The sequence below is a fragment of the Mustela putorius genome, unplaced genomic scaffold, assembly GCF_011764305.1.
Source record: "Mustela putorius furo isolate JIRA1106 unplaced genomic scaffold, ASM1176430v1.1 tig00003858_pilon_pilon_pilon, whole genome shotgun sequence".
Classification (NCBI taxonomy): domain Eukaryota; kingdom Metazoa; phylum Chordata; class Mammalia; order Carnivora; family Mustelidae; genus Mustela; species Mustela putorius.
This window is the reverse complement of record NW_025422010.1, coordinates 18,932,921-18,947,751: the sequence shown is the minus strand read 5'-3', so window position 1 is coordinate 18,947,751 and position 14,831 is coordinate 18,932,921. Positions and strand designations below refer to the sequence as shown.

Genomic DNA, 14,831 nt, shown 5'->3' with positions numbered 1-14,831 from the left:
CACAAGTGTCTGCCAAGTTCAGAAGACTGCGTTTTGAGATTGATCTTGGTTTTCTTGGAACAAGAGCTGAGATTGTATAATAAGCTCAGTTGGTCTCAGAGAGGGAAAGTTGGGAGATTTTATTTCCACATACATCAGCCATATCTGGGCCTAGAAGAGAAAAAAGCCTGGAAACTAGGTGATATGGGTAGGAGGTAGGAGGAAAGAACCAGTGAAGGGAGGTTTCACCTGTGTCTATTTTTCCCAGTTGTCTTTGAGGCTTTCTGTGTCATTTGGAAGTCAGGTACTGGAGCAGCAATGTTCAATTCTGAGATTGATTTTGGCCACACTTTCACTTGATTTAAATTCATCTGATTTTTTAGAAAATGACCTTTGGATACCTCATCTTTAGATTGGTAGAGACATGAACAATATCCAGAACAAGTTTAAAGTGTACATTTATAGACTGGACTAGAGTACTTCTTTCCTTTGAGGTATAAAAAACCCTCCACTGTGATAATCCCACTTGTTGTCAGCTACTTAAAAGGAGGCTATAAAATGCAACTTAATGAACAAGTATTAGAATGTCCTTAGTGCTTTGGCAAACCAAGAGATAAATATCATGGTAGGATCACAATGTGTACAGAATTGTCATTCAATAAGGGCTTATAGAATCAGGCAGCCTGGGAAATGGCCCTGTCCTGATAAAGGAAAGGTATTGGTCGATCACTGTAGGATGCCATGTGTTCCTTGAGACTGGTTTGTGGCTGTAGGTCACAGGACAGTGGGATGAGGGAAACTTGGCAGTTTATCAGAGAGAGAAGTATAGGGGACCACAGTGGACACTGTGAGTGCTAACTGTAGCATAGGCTTTCGGGAATGTCCGCCATGCTCACATTCATAGAGGGCAACATTGCCTTGGGATCTTACTAACTTCGGCCAATGCCAGCCAAATGTCTGGTAGCACTGTTGATATTGGAGGGGGACCCAATAAACACACTCCTTTCATGACTAATTTTATGGCATAAAACAAAGAGTAAGTTGGTTGGAAATCAAGAGTCCAGCTGTTAGAAGCTTAAGTGTGCAGCAAAAATGGATAGCTTAATATTAATACTTAATACTGGAACGAGACTGATGTACAAGCCTCAGGCAGCACTGCTCCTCTGTAGGCTGTCTTCTGAGGGGTTTGCCCTGTAAAACTTCTGGCATGGAGGAGCCTCACTGTCTCCCAAGAGGAAGAGAATGATAAGAAGATGCTGAGTTGGAGGTGCCTGGGTGGCTCAGTCAGTTAAGCATCTGCCTCTGGCTCAGGTCATGATCCCAGGGTCTTGATATCGAGCCCCACATCAGGCTTCCCGCTCAGTGAGAAGCCTACTTCTCTCTCTCCCACTGCACCTGCTTGTGTTCCCTCTCTCACTGTGTCTCTGTCAAATAAATAAATAAAATCTTTAAAAAGAAAAAAAAAAGAAGAAGATGCTGAGTTGTAAATGTTCAATTTGTCTCCCACTCCCAGACTTATCAAGTCAGGTAACTCACTCTATTTCCGTAGTGAAAAGTAAGGGGTGGGCCAAGAACTCACAAGTGGCTTAGGAAAAATTCTCGTCAGAGAAGCCAGAGGAGTGGAAGGTGTGTTCCTTCCTCAAAAAAAGTGCTCTTGGAATAAACATCAGCACTTTCATGATTGACAATAAAAATATGGTGACTTTCTCAGGCAGCTTTGGGGACTATAGCATAACAACGGAGAAGATGGTTTAAAGAGTGCTCTTTTTCTCAGTATTGTCAGTGTTTCTGAGTGTTTTCACAATACCAGGAGATGTTCTGAAAACGTTAGCCTATTAGAGTGATGCGTGGTGAGTCTGCGAGAAAGAGAATAAAGTTATGAAGAATAGGATAAATTTATAGGCAGTCTTATGAAATTAACAAATCATAAAAAAATGGGGGTTGGTCAGTTGTAAGACAGTTTTTGAACACTCACAGCTCATACGAAGTTTATAACCTAATAGAAAAGACAAAAAGCAACGCAAGAGAAATAGATATTTGCATATGTAAACTTTTAGTGTAGAGATGGTTAAGTCAGTGATTTTGCTAGTGGGCAAGGTTAACCAAGCCATTTGCAAAGAAAGTGAATCTTGATCTGTAATGGTGATGAGATGGGGAATGTGGAAACAGTGAGTCTAAGGTTCCAGGAATATGGTGAAAACCCATAGAAACATACTGGAGAGTCTCTGATGTCATCCAAGGTTGAACATGAAATATTTTGATGCTGCTTCTGTTGCTGCTGTTGATGGAAGAAAGATAAATGTTGTGACAGAGGCCCACAAAGTTTTTGGCAAGAAATAAAATTCCATTTAGTATGATGCATTTCAAGGGAATGACCTTTAGGATCATGCAGATGTGGCATATTTTTGCCTCATTGCTAAACTATGGGGTTTGAGATCTATACAAATGTGGAAGGCATCAGGTTGAAATGCAATACACTATCTTTTGGCCAATGTAATTGACACAGTGAAAATTGTAACAATTCCCCACATACCTGCTGAAATAGCAGAAATCCAAAACACCAGCAAGGCCTTCTCCAAAAAAAGAAAAAAGTGAGAAAAAGCATTTAAACAAATGCTGCAGGCTACCTATATCGTTACTTCTGATTCTCTTCTCAGCCTAAAATAAAATGTATAGTGCCTTTGATGTGATAAGAGAAATTCTTTTGTCCTATTCACTGGAGCCAAAGTGACCGTGGGAGTCAATGAGACATCCCCAGGCAAGTTCTATAGATCGTCTAATTCCCACTAGTAGCACCTCAATAAAGACTTCAGTACACATTCCTGGTTTCCTGCTTTTAGTTTCTTTTTTCTTCAATTTACACAGCTCAAGCCTACTGATAAATATTCCTACAATATTCTTTATTTCAGTTGTCAATCTAAAAAATTTTAAATGGTCTTTTTATTCTCTATAAAGTAATATCAAGTTCACTAACCCAATATTTAAAATGACACATAGGGGGCACCTGAGTGGCTCAGTGGGTTAAGCCTCTGCCTTCAGATCAGGTCATGGTCTCAGGGTCCTGGGATCGAGTCCCGCATTGGGCTCTCTGCTCAGCAGGAGCCTGCTTCCTCCTCTCTCTCTCTGCCTGCCTCTCTGCCTACTTGTCATCCCTCTCTCTCTCTGTCAAATAAATAAAAAAAATCTTTAAAAAAAATTAAAAAAGATAAAATGATACATAGGAGGAACCAATTTTTTTCATCTTCAGTTCTTTGATTTCATCACACAAATTCTTCAGTAAGTCCAAGTGACTTACACACTGTTTTCCCAAATATCTCTTTGAATTTTCTACCCCTAGGTCTTTGCTTACCCCAGTCCCTCTTATCCTTTCCCTGAAAGGTCCCCCAATAATGGGTCCGTGATTAAAGGAGCAAAACTGATACAAAGCGAAGGTCAAGCAAAGCTTTATTTCGCGCCAAGCATCGAGAATCAAACCGAACACTTGGGACCATGCCTCTTACAGAGAGGGCGACCTCTCTCTGCTTTACAGACTAGCTTTTAAGCACCAAGGCCATGTGGTTGGGCCTGGCCCCGCACAGGTGGCCAATGAAATTGTAACACACAGAGAAACCTGCACAGTCATACTAGGTCACACATAAGTGACCAGTTGAATTACAATTTACCCTAGTAGGTATTTGAACTAGCCTATCACCTTGGTCAGAATTGGCGCCCAAAAGGTGCCCAAAGGGCAGGGCCCATACTCCTTGGTAACTAGGGAGACAGTATGTGCCCCCCCCCCCCAACACACTGATTGGATGTCTCCACCTGGCCTGACCCACCCTTGTATTTGGGCTTTGTTACTTGGGACTGGTTTCTGGGACTTGTTTTTAAGTAAGTCCTCCCCTGGGGGGAAGAGGGACAGAGTCAGTTTAAGTTTTACTGTATGAACAACAAAATCACTGTTTAACCCAAGATTGAATCCCTCTGGCTAAATAGGCCCTTACATTCCCCTCCACCTAAATCCCTCCAATAAGTACAAACTCAGCTAAAATGTACATTCTTCATGAAATTCTCTCCAAACACTGCATTCAGTGTTTCTTTGTATTGTCTGTACCACTCATGTCATTTACCATTTATAATTTTATGGATGTATTTATAATTTTTAAAATAATTTTTATGGTATTTATAATTTTATGGTCATGTTTATGTACCTCACTTCTTCAATTGTGTGTCCTTGTTATGCCTAGTAGAATTCTTTTACATTATAGACTCTAATGATTAAGAAAATGTTTCCAGAAAAGGGAATAAGTGAAGAATATGCTAATGTGAACACTGTAGGTTTCTGAAGCAGTAAAGAACTTTTGAAATATATCATAATGAAAATAAGACATCATAGATTGAGAGTTGCAGATAGAGTTCGCGTAGAGTGAAATTATGGCTTTAAATGAATATGTTAGAAAATAAGAAAGGCTGAAAACCAATGGCCAGGCATCTCTTTCCAGAAGTTAGTAAAAAAATAAAATAAAACCAAATAAAGTAGAAAGAATGAAATAATAAATCTAAGAAAATAAAAGAGAAAAACATAAAAACTTCTAAGAAGTTAAAATTTCTCTTTTTGTAACTAATAAAGTTGGCAAAACAACGGCAAGGATGATCAGGAAAACGAGAGAGGGCAAGATAGGCAATACCAGAAATGAGAAAGATGACATCATTATGGACCCTGTAGTCAGAAAAAAGATAAGATACTACAGAAGTCTCTGAGACCACATATTTGAAAATTAAGTAAAATGAATAAATTGAAAAGTTCCTAAATAAACTAAAAGTAGTCTTAAGAAAAATTAGAAAATCTCAACTCTCCTATGAATATTAATTAAATTAAATTCATAATGTAAAACTATTTAATCCAGATGGCTTTGTTGATAAAATTCTACCAAACATTTAAGAGTAATATTAATCTTACACAAATTCTTCCAGAAAATATAAAAAGAATAAAGAATCAATATACCTTTACTTTCCCTTTATTTTTTAATTTTGAAATAATTTTAGACTTACATAAAAGTTACAAAAATAGTACAGAAAATTCACATATACTTTTTATTTATCCTTTCCTAAACTTGCATAACCATAGTACGATTATTAAAACAGAAAAATTAGCATTGGACGATACCGTTAACTAGTAAGTCCGTACTCAGATTTCACCAGTTTTACCACTAATGTTCTTTTTCAATTCCATGAAACCATCTAGGATCTCATAATGCATTTAATTGTTGTGTCACCTTAGTGTCATCCAATCTGTGACAGTTCTTCATTCTTTTCTTTATGAACTTGCCACTTTTTTTTTTTTAAGATTTTTATTTATTTATTTGACAGACAGAGATCACAAGTAGGCAGAGAGGCAGGCAGAGAGAGAGATTGGAGGAAGCGGGCTCCCCACTGAGCAGAGATCCCGATGTGGGGCTCCATCCCAGAACCCTGGGATCATGACCTAAGCCGAAGGCAGAGGCTTTAACCCACTGAGCCACCCAGGTACCCCGAACTTGACACTTTTGATTGAGTAGTTGTCAGTTATTTTATAGAACATCTTTCAATTTGGTTTGCCTAATATTTTTTCATGTTTAGATTGAAATTATGCATTTTGGGCAAGAAAATCACAAATGTGATATTATATTATTTTTGCTACATTATATTAGGCTACAGTATTCTTTTATTACTGGTGATATTAGCCTTGATCATTTGGTTATGAGAGTGTCTGCCAGGTTTTTGCACTATACAATTACTGTTTTTCCTCTTATAATTTGTAAGTATCTTGGGAGAGATACTTTGAGACTAGGAAAATATTCCAGTTCTCAGTCTTCTGCCCACTGGTGAACTGATGTCTAAGACATCCACACAGAAAATTATAGATTATAATTGAGAACATTTAAAGAATGTCTAAAAAGACTCACTATTTTAAAGATGTAAGGTATTTTTCTTTTCAGTTGGTCCAATCTCAGTGAGAAATCCTTACAGATTTTTATTAGTGAAAATTAATAAGCTGGTTTTCAATTGTAGGTGGAAAAGCAAAAGACCAAGGGAGGCCAAGTTGCTCTTCAAGAAGATGAACAAGGTAGGAGAACTTATACTAGATATCGAGACATTTTATAAAGCTAGAATAATATATACAATGTGGTAATGGTGCCAAGAGAGATAAATAAATGGAACTGGATACAAGAAACAGGCATTCATTTATGTCTTAATTTTTGAGAAAGATGGTCTTTTCAATGAATGGTACTAGATCATTTTGAAAACCATTTGGAACAAATTAAATTGAGCCCCTGTCTCATCCTAAGAATACAAATGAAATGAAATCAAATTAAAATCGGTTTGTAACCTACAAATCTGTATGTAAAAGGCAAAAAACAAAGCTTCCAGAAGCCAATATCGTACAACCTCTTCATGTTCTCAAGGGTAGAGAAAAATTTATTAAACAGAATAAAAAAAGTCAACTAGAGGAAAAGATTGATTAATTGGATCACTTTAAAATGAAGAACTTTTGCGTGCCTGGGTGGCTCAGTCCGTTAAGTGTCTGACTCTTGATTTATGCTCATGCATGATCTCAAGGTCAAACGTTTGGGCCCTGCATCAGGCTCCACACTGGGCATCTGGTGGAACCTGCTTAAGATTCTCTCTTTACCTCTCCCTTGGCCCCTTCCCACCACCTTCTACCATCTCTCAAAAAAAAACCCAAAAAACAAAAAACAAATGAACAAGAAAAACTTTTAGTAATCTAAGACTCCACTGGAAAACTACAAAAGCAAGCCACTGAATAGAAGAAGATATTTGCAATGCTCTTCAGTATTGGTAATGTATTTTATTTTTACATATATATGTAAAAATAAAATATATATATTTATTTAAAATTTTTTAAATTTTAAATTTTTAAAAAAAGATTTTATTTATTCATTTGAGAGAGACAGAGACAGAGAAAGAGAGACCACAAGCAGGGGGAGAGGCAGAGGGAGAGGGAGAAGCAGACTCCCCAGTGAGCTGGGATCCTGACATGGGGCTCAGTCCAGGACCCAGAAATCGTAACCTGAGCTGAAGGCAGACGCTTAGCCATCTGAGCCACCCAGGTGCCCCAGTGTATTTTTTATTTTAATGTTTGATTTTATTTACAAAGCATTAAAGCTTCAGCAAGAGGTACCCAAAGCTAAGTCTTATCTTGGATAAAACTAGAGAGCATTAAAAAATGGAATCTGGTGGGGGGAGGGTACAACAAAAGGGAAGACAAGAATATGCATATATTGCACAAATCAAGAAATTAAAACTGAAATGAAAGGTTTAAGGTGGGCGTGTAAATTGGCATAAAGACTTTAAGATATAGTTTAACATTTTCTATTAAAGTCAAAGAAATGAATACCCTATGGCCCAGCAATTCCTCTAGTCAGCTACTCAACGAAAACATTTGTCATTGGTACTAATAGATAGATACAAAAATGTTCATAGTAACGTTATTTACAATAAACACAAACTAGACCTGGGGTGCCTGCGTGGCTCTGATTTTGGCTCCGGTCATGATCTCAAGGTCCTGCTCGCAGGGAGTCTGCTTCTCCCTCTCCCTCGGCCCCTCCCTGCTCATGTGCACACTCTCTTGCTCTCTCTCTCTCTCAAATAAATAATTAAATCTTTAGATGCAAACTAGAAACACCCCCACTGACAAATCAACACTAAGATAGATAAATTATCTACAATATATTCATATAAGGTATGAAATGGCAGCATAAAGGACCACACTAGAGACATGCCACAACGTGAATCAATCCCACGGACGTTAATACTGAATTTGAAAAGCCAGATACAAAATCCGTATTGTGGGATTTCACTTATAAAAAATTCAAAACAGGCAAAACAAACTACAGGGCTTGAGAAATAAGGAGAGTTGTATCAGCTAGGATCCCAATCAGGGAAGCAGAATTTCTCAGAGTGCTGTGGATTAAGGGGTTTATTTCAAGGATTGGATTCTCTGTAGCTGTCAGGAATGGAGAAGGGGCAAAGATATTGCCCCTGCATTTGGGGGTGGGGCTAGGTGGCTGGGAGTCTAGGAGCTCTAGCTGCGAGGGAAAGCCCAATGAGATTAAGGACAGACTGAGCTCTGTATAGACACACTGAAAGCATAAAGGACAACCTGGGTCCCATAAGGACAAACCTATCTATATTTTTCTCTCAGCCACGAAGCTACACGTACATTTGGCCTAGCACTGGGAGAAGCTGAAGGAGGAGATTAGCAGGCCTGAAGGAACAGACCTGGCTGCTTCCTTGTGCCAGTGAGGGGAGTGAGCAAATCAGTGTCAGCATTAACAATGCCTTGGTGCCCTCCAGTGACTTTCATAGCAGAATGGCTACTGTTTTATTCCTGCCTTCCAAATCTTGAGCAAATTTCTTTTATGACCAAACCCTAACCTGGAATTCTGGGAAATGTAGTTCCAGCTTACCTAACTTGACACAGTATAAGTCAGTGAAAGAATGGTTTGTCTTGGGGCACCTGGGTGGCTCATTTGGTGCATCTGCCTTTGGCTCAGGTCATGACCCAGGCTCCCTGCTTAGCGAGGAGCCTGCTTCTCCCTTTCCCTCTGCCTGCCACTCTGCCTACTTGTGCTTTCTATCTCTCTGTCAAATAAATAAAATCTTAAAAAAAAAAAAAATGGCTTGTCTTTGGGGAAGAGGGCAAGAGAGAGATTGAGAGAAGCCTTCAGAGGGCCATGTGGCAGGCTGACAATGTTCTATTTCTTTGCCTGGCTGATGGTCACCTCGTGTGCACTTCGTGAAAACCCAGTTAGCAGAACATCTAGGTTTTATAAATTTTCCTTTACATATGTTATATATCCTCAAATACACACTTCAAAAAAAGTAAAAAAGAAAAGAGAGAGAGAAAGGAATATAGGTTTTGAATTTAAAAGGGCATGTCTCCAATGAATAATCCTGAGAATTTCTAGCTGTTTGATTTTGGGCAAATCATGTAATTTCCTATCAGTAATGTGGGGTGAGTAATACTTCCTACCGCATAGATTTTGTGAGTGTTAAATGAGATGATTAAATTAGCACTATGTCTGGCATATGACAAGCAGACAAAAGAGTTTGCATTCATTATTGTTCTAAACATATTACTAGATTATATTATGTTATATGATAATATATATGAGTAGAGTGATATATGGTAATAATAATAGTTGCTCTTTTGAATATCTGTGGTGTTTCAGGCACTATTATGAGCAATTTTAATTTATTCTTTCACTGAAACATTGTAAGAATCCTTTGAGGTGGATTGAGGTGGATTCACCATACATATGAGTAGATTGAGTCAAAAGAGGTTAAATAACTATCCAAGATTATTCAGCTTATAAGTGGTGGAGCCAAAGATTCATGCCCAGAGCTCAAGTTGGGGTGGGTGGCGGGTGGCAATGTGCATTAGGCAGAGCTAATTTGGTTAGAACCAGAGAAACCCAGCTACCGCCATCACCACCCCTAACTTAGACAAAATGTGTAATTCAGAAGAAGTTTATTAGATGATGGGGAAAACAGAGATGCAGTGAAGCCCAAGGTCTACTGGAGTTAAGACTTCGAGGCTACCAGGTCTCTCTTGTATGTCTCATTTCTGCTCTTCTCTAAATTGTTGCCTTAATTCTTACCTGCTGCCCATAAACTTCCTCCATATAACAGAATTCATGGCAGTTCCTGGGTTTCACAGCTCCTGGTTTTCACAGGAAACGTTCTGTTTCCCACTCCTGAGAGAGACTGACTCTTCCCTTCTGAAACAAAAAATTGGGAGTAAGGACTGATTAGTCCAGATTCAGTCAGTCATCAACCCACACCTATGACTAAAAGAGCAGGATCTTATAAATAGACATGGTTTGTGTATGAGACTGTTCCCAGACAAGGAGGAAGCCATCACCAGTTACAGGGGCACTCTTGGGAAAGGCAGCCTCATACATGCAGTCTTTTGACCCCCATTCAGTCACATCAGAAAGGGCCTTGAGCCTGGAACACTTCCTTACCAAGAAATAAGGAATCCTCACACCTGCGCTGGCTTGACAACTAGTGTGGGGTATCTTTCTCTATTTCAGACTCAGTGTGTAAGTGCAGTGGGCAGAAGCGACTGGACTTCTCCCAGGGATAGACAAGAGATGTCGTTTACTCGACAGTCACAAAGCCTGGTGTCCACTATGAAGATTATGGAAAATAAAGCCAAATTAGAAAACACGCAGGTTGTCCTGGTATAAAGTCTATGTCTGCAGGAAGAGTGTCATTCCTTATCTGTGTTCCAAGACTTTCATTTTAACAATCACATTTCCTGGTAGACAGAGATTTGAGGGTGAACCAGATCAAGGGTGAAAGACAGATTACAGTTGTATTACTTTGCTGAGTCATATTCTAATGCAAGATATCTAATAAGCAAAGGAAAAGAATAAATACCTAGGAGTCAACAATCATTTCGGAAAATAGGTTTTGAAAACAGATGTGCCCATAAACTTCAGGAAGTCTCTCTTTCCAGTTATCCCTAATATATAGTATCTCTGAAAACTAAGCAGGTCGAATAACAATCTATAACCATTGCCAAGTGATTTTGCAATAACAGGGAATTTATGAAAATTAACCTTTAGATTGAGGGTTCTTTTTGTGTGGTTAAATATCATTTTCTCGAAACTTTCAGTTCCGATGGGAAAAGAATGTAGTTTGAGTTGTGGGTCAAGTTGTTGTGGGTTTGAGTTGTGGGTCAATTATTGGGTGAAGGAAGAAGGAATGATGTCACAGTGAAGCACCCTTGATGCAGGGAAAAGAAAGTGCCTTATTTCCCAGAATATTTGTTAGGGAAAGGTGGAAAGAAAAGGGGGAGCTACCCACACAAATTCTGCTGGCTTATACTTGATATTCTGTTACCGTGCCTAAAAGATGATTTATAACAATAACATTTAGTATTGGTATTTGTAATCCGCTTTTGATGATTCAAGGCAAAAGGAGAGAATAATACAATTTAAAAATTATCCGGGGAGGCCTGGGTGGTTCAGTCAGTTAAGCATCTGCCTTCAGCTCAGGTCATGATCCCAGAGTCCTGGGATCTAGTCGGGCATCCCTGCCAGGCAGGGAGCCTGCTTCTCCCTCTGCCTGCTGTTCCCCCTGCTTGTAGTCTTTCTCTCTCTGACAAATAAATAAATAAAATCCTTTGAAAACACAAACAACCAAAAAAACAATGTAAAAATTATTCCTACTTGTCCTTGTAAACTTGTCTATTAACACAATTGTGAGCATAAGTTATCATCTATAACAGTACATAGAGGTTACCTCATTTTTTTTGATGGCTGAAGAGTATTTCAGAGTATCTGAATGTATGGATTGCTGTATAACCAGAGACCTATTAGTGAACATCTTTTGCTCAACATTTTGTTATACCAAAAAGTAATGAACGAGTATTTCTGTACACATTCTGTTTTACTGTTCTGTAGCATAATTTGTAGAAACAAAATTGCTTTATCAAAGTGTATATGCATTTTTAGTTTTAGCATGTGCTGCAAATTTCTTTTCATGGCAGTTTTAGCAATTAACATCTACTCCAGTGCTGTATACTTGTACCCTAGTTAATGAAGTATATTATCAGATTTATTTATCACTATTACTGCTAGGTAAAAATGGTATTTTGGGGTAGTTTCCATTTTTCTGCTTTTATGTGTTTAAGAGATATTTCATTGAATTTCTTTTCTGTGAACTCTGTGTAACTTTTGTCAATTTTCCTGGTATTTTTTTAATTGATATGTAGGGGTTCTTTATATAGTAACAAAATTAACCTTATGCAATGAAATAAGTTGCAACTTAAAAAAAAAACATAGCTCATGGTTTATGTTTTGATTTGTTTTCTGGTATGGTTTTACCATGCAGATTTAAAAAATTTAAAGTAGCTTCATTTATTATATTTTATTTTATGGTTTTTGCACTTACAAAATATAAAAAGTTCCTCCATAGTTTATATTAGTTCTTTACTTTTTTTTTTAACATTTAAATCTGTGATCCATTTGGAGTTAATTTTGTTGTAGCATGTGAGTTTGGTATCCAATTTAATTAGTTTCCAATTGTAATCCAGTTACCTCAATAATAAGTATTGAATAAGCAATCATTTCTCCAACTGATTGGAAATGGCATTTATAATAGAAAATCCCTTATATCTGTTGTAATCTACTACTCAGCTTTCCGTAATATTTCTGTAATATTTTTTATTGTATTTCATTTATTTGCCTATGCATGAGTTAGAACTGTGCCGTGGTAGGCAAAACAAAGCCTCCCCACTAAAGATGTCCACCTTCTAATCTCTGGTACCTAAGTAACATCAGTTGTCTTTACATTCAATTTGTGGTTCCCCTGGGGATTTTTTATGTCATCCTGAACATTTTGGCTATTATGTTAGGAGACTCTGAGTCCTATTTAAATCTTTTAGTCGGGGTAGTCACCTTATTCAGGTTTAGCATGAAGATCCTGGCCTATTTCGTGGGCTGTTTTCCAATGACAGTTTAATTTCCAGAGCTGCCACAGCTCCCTGCTAGCGCTGCCTAAAGGGGCGTAGTCACTGGGTGCCTCAAGGTGGCGGAGGGGATCTCTCCCCTATGGGGATGTGAAGGCTTCTTGCTGGCAGCTATGGGGGGGATGTCCTCGCTGGCTGCCCAACTGCCCCATGCTCTTCATAGGAACAGGAAGTCTCAGGTATGGTGTGCAAGGAGCAAGAACATATCATATGATTTTAAAATTTTAAAAATATTTTAGCAGTTTTATTGAGGTATAACACATACCATAAAACTCACCAATTTTACATGTACATCCTGTGATAGAACGTTTGCATTACCCCGGAAATAATCTCTTGGGTCCGTTCATGGTCCCTCCCCATTCCCATCCATTCCTAGCCCCAGGGAGCCATGACTTAATTTCTGTAGACATAGATTTACCTTTTCTGAATATTTTACATAACTTGGATCTTACAGTATGTGATTTTTGCATATAATGTATGATTTTGGTTTCATTCACCTGGCATCATATTTCCAATGTTCAAGTGTTTTGCAGCATGTGTCAGTATTTCATTACTTTTTATGGTCAAATGACCTTCCATTCTATGGATGTACCACATAAAATGTGTGGTTTTTCCTGGTTTCAACCTGCTTGTATCATGTAATGGTCACATTCCTTTATTTGATCTACAGCCTAGAGGGTAGCCTATCAGAGAACTACTGGGCCAATTTCCAGTTTCCAGCTAACATTCTCCTATCACAACGTTGCTTTCTTAAGGTGGCATCTTTTCCCACTCATTATTTGTTTCTTCCATACTCAAAACCGATGGGGTACCCTAAAAATCCATAGTTCCCATAAAACAAAAAAGCTACAGAATTTCTTTCTTTTTTTGCCCTGGTCAGAAGCACAGAAATGCTGAAACTAATCTTCCAACTACTTGTTGCAAAATTTTTTCCTAGAAGTTGTATTCTCTGAATGGATGTAAGAAGATGGGCAGAAGAGAGAAACTAGGGTATTCCTCTGGCTGCCTCAGAAGTCTGGGCCTATGGAAAAAAGAAATAGTTGTAGATTTTTTCAGGTTCATGTTGAATTTGGGCCCTGAATCATGCGGCAGGAAGTAGAAGTATGACATGTATTTTTGTTTCTTTTTTTAGTTGCACTTTGTTTTATGAGATGTCTGGGTATGCTTTCATTTAATAAATGATGATTCCCAGGTCAATGTTCCCTTATTCCCTCATGCTGTCTTGATGGTAGGGGTACCAAACCTTTCTATCACTAAGGAGCTTCCATGCTTTTTTCTTTTTTAGATTCCATGCTTTGAAATATTTTTCTCCCATCAAACTAAAGTTTTTTTTTTTTTTTAAATTAACATATAATGTATTATTTGCCCCAGGGGTACAGTTCTGTGAATTGTCAGGCTTACACACTTCACAGCACTCACCATAGCACATACCCACCCCAGTGTCCATAGCCCAACCCCCCCCTCTCCATTCCTCCCTCCTCCCCGGCAACCCTCAGTTTGTTTTGTGAGATTCAAACTAGTTTTAAGGAGTAACTAATTTCTACCAATAATTGACTCATCAAAATCATGTATGATGTCAGCTAGAGCCTCTGATAAGTATGAGATAATCGGGATGATTCAAGGATTTGATAAAATGAAAGCCCAACAAGGAAGACTACTTGTCCATTGCAACCTTTGTAGAAAATATAAAATTACCTTTAGACTTTTTAAAACATTGACATTCTATCAGAATACCCCATTTTCAAATCTTTGAAGGCCTACCAGTCTGGGGACCTCATGGTTGTGAACTGCTGCCTCTTCAAGAATCTGAAGTAGCAGAACTTGAGCAGAACCTGGGTTGGTTATCATGGAGAGACAAGCAGACTCCCATGGTGCCGGTATTTATTTAAGTGATTGGAGTCCTCACTTTAAGTTTCAAGCTAGATTAACACAACACAGAGTGTACGAGTCTGACACATTAATGCAGATTATCAACTAACTGTGGAGAGTAACATCATGGCTTTGTTTTCAGTTCAGCATTCATCTTTAAAAATACATACAAATTCTTAAATACGGATATATATGAGTGTGTACCCCTATGCATGTGCTTGTGCGTGCATTTGCACACACACACACACACAGAGTCTCTGAATTAGTTTCAATAAAAGCTGCATCAGCATAGAGGTACGCATAGAGTGCCTTCAATAAAAAAGTCACTGTGTGTTATGCGATAACATTGAACAGACTCCAGACAGCCTCTTATCTTAGATATACAACAACATAGCATAACTCAAGCCTAAAGGAGAAGTTAAAGCATTAGGTAACAGTAGCAACAGTAGCATGTTCCTGG

General features: G+C 38.3%; 1 long non-coding RNA gene across 1 annotated transcript in view; it reads left to right on the top strand.

The window, feature by feature from the left end:
- The window catches only part of LOC101675262, a 191,620-nt gene that overhangs the window by 119,702 nt on the left and 57,087 nt on the right, over positions 1–14,831 (top strand). Inside the window, exon 2 of the long non-coding RNA XR_198742.3 lies at positions 6,010–6,064. This is a non-coding gene — a long non-coding RNA (uncharacterized LOC101675262). The remainder of the gene's footprint in view (positions 1–6,009; positions 6,065–14,831) is intronic.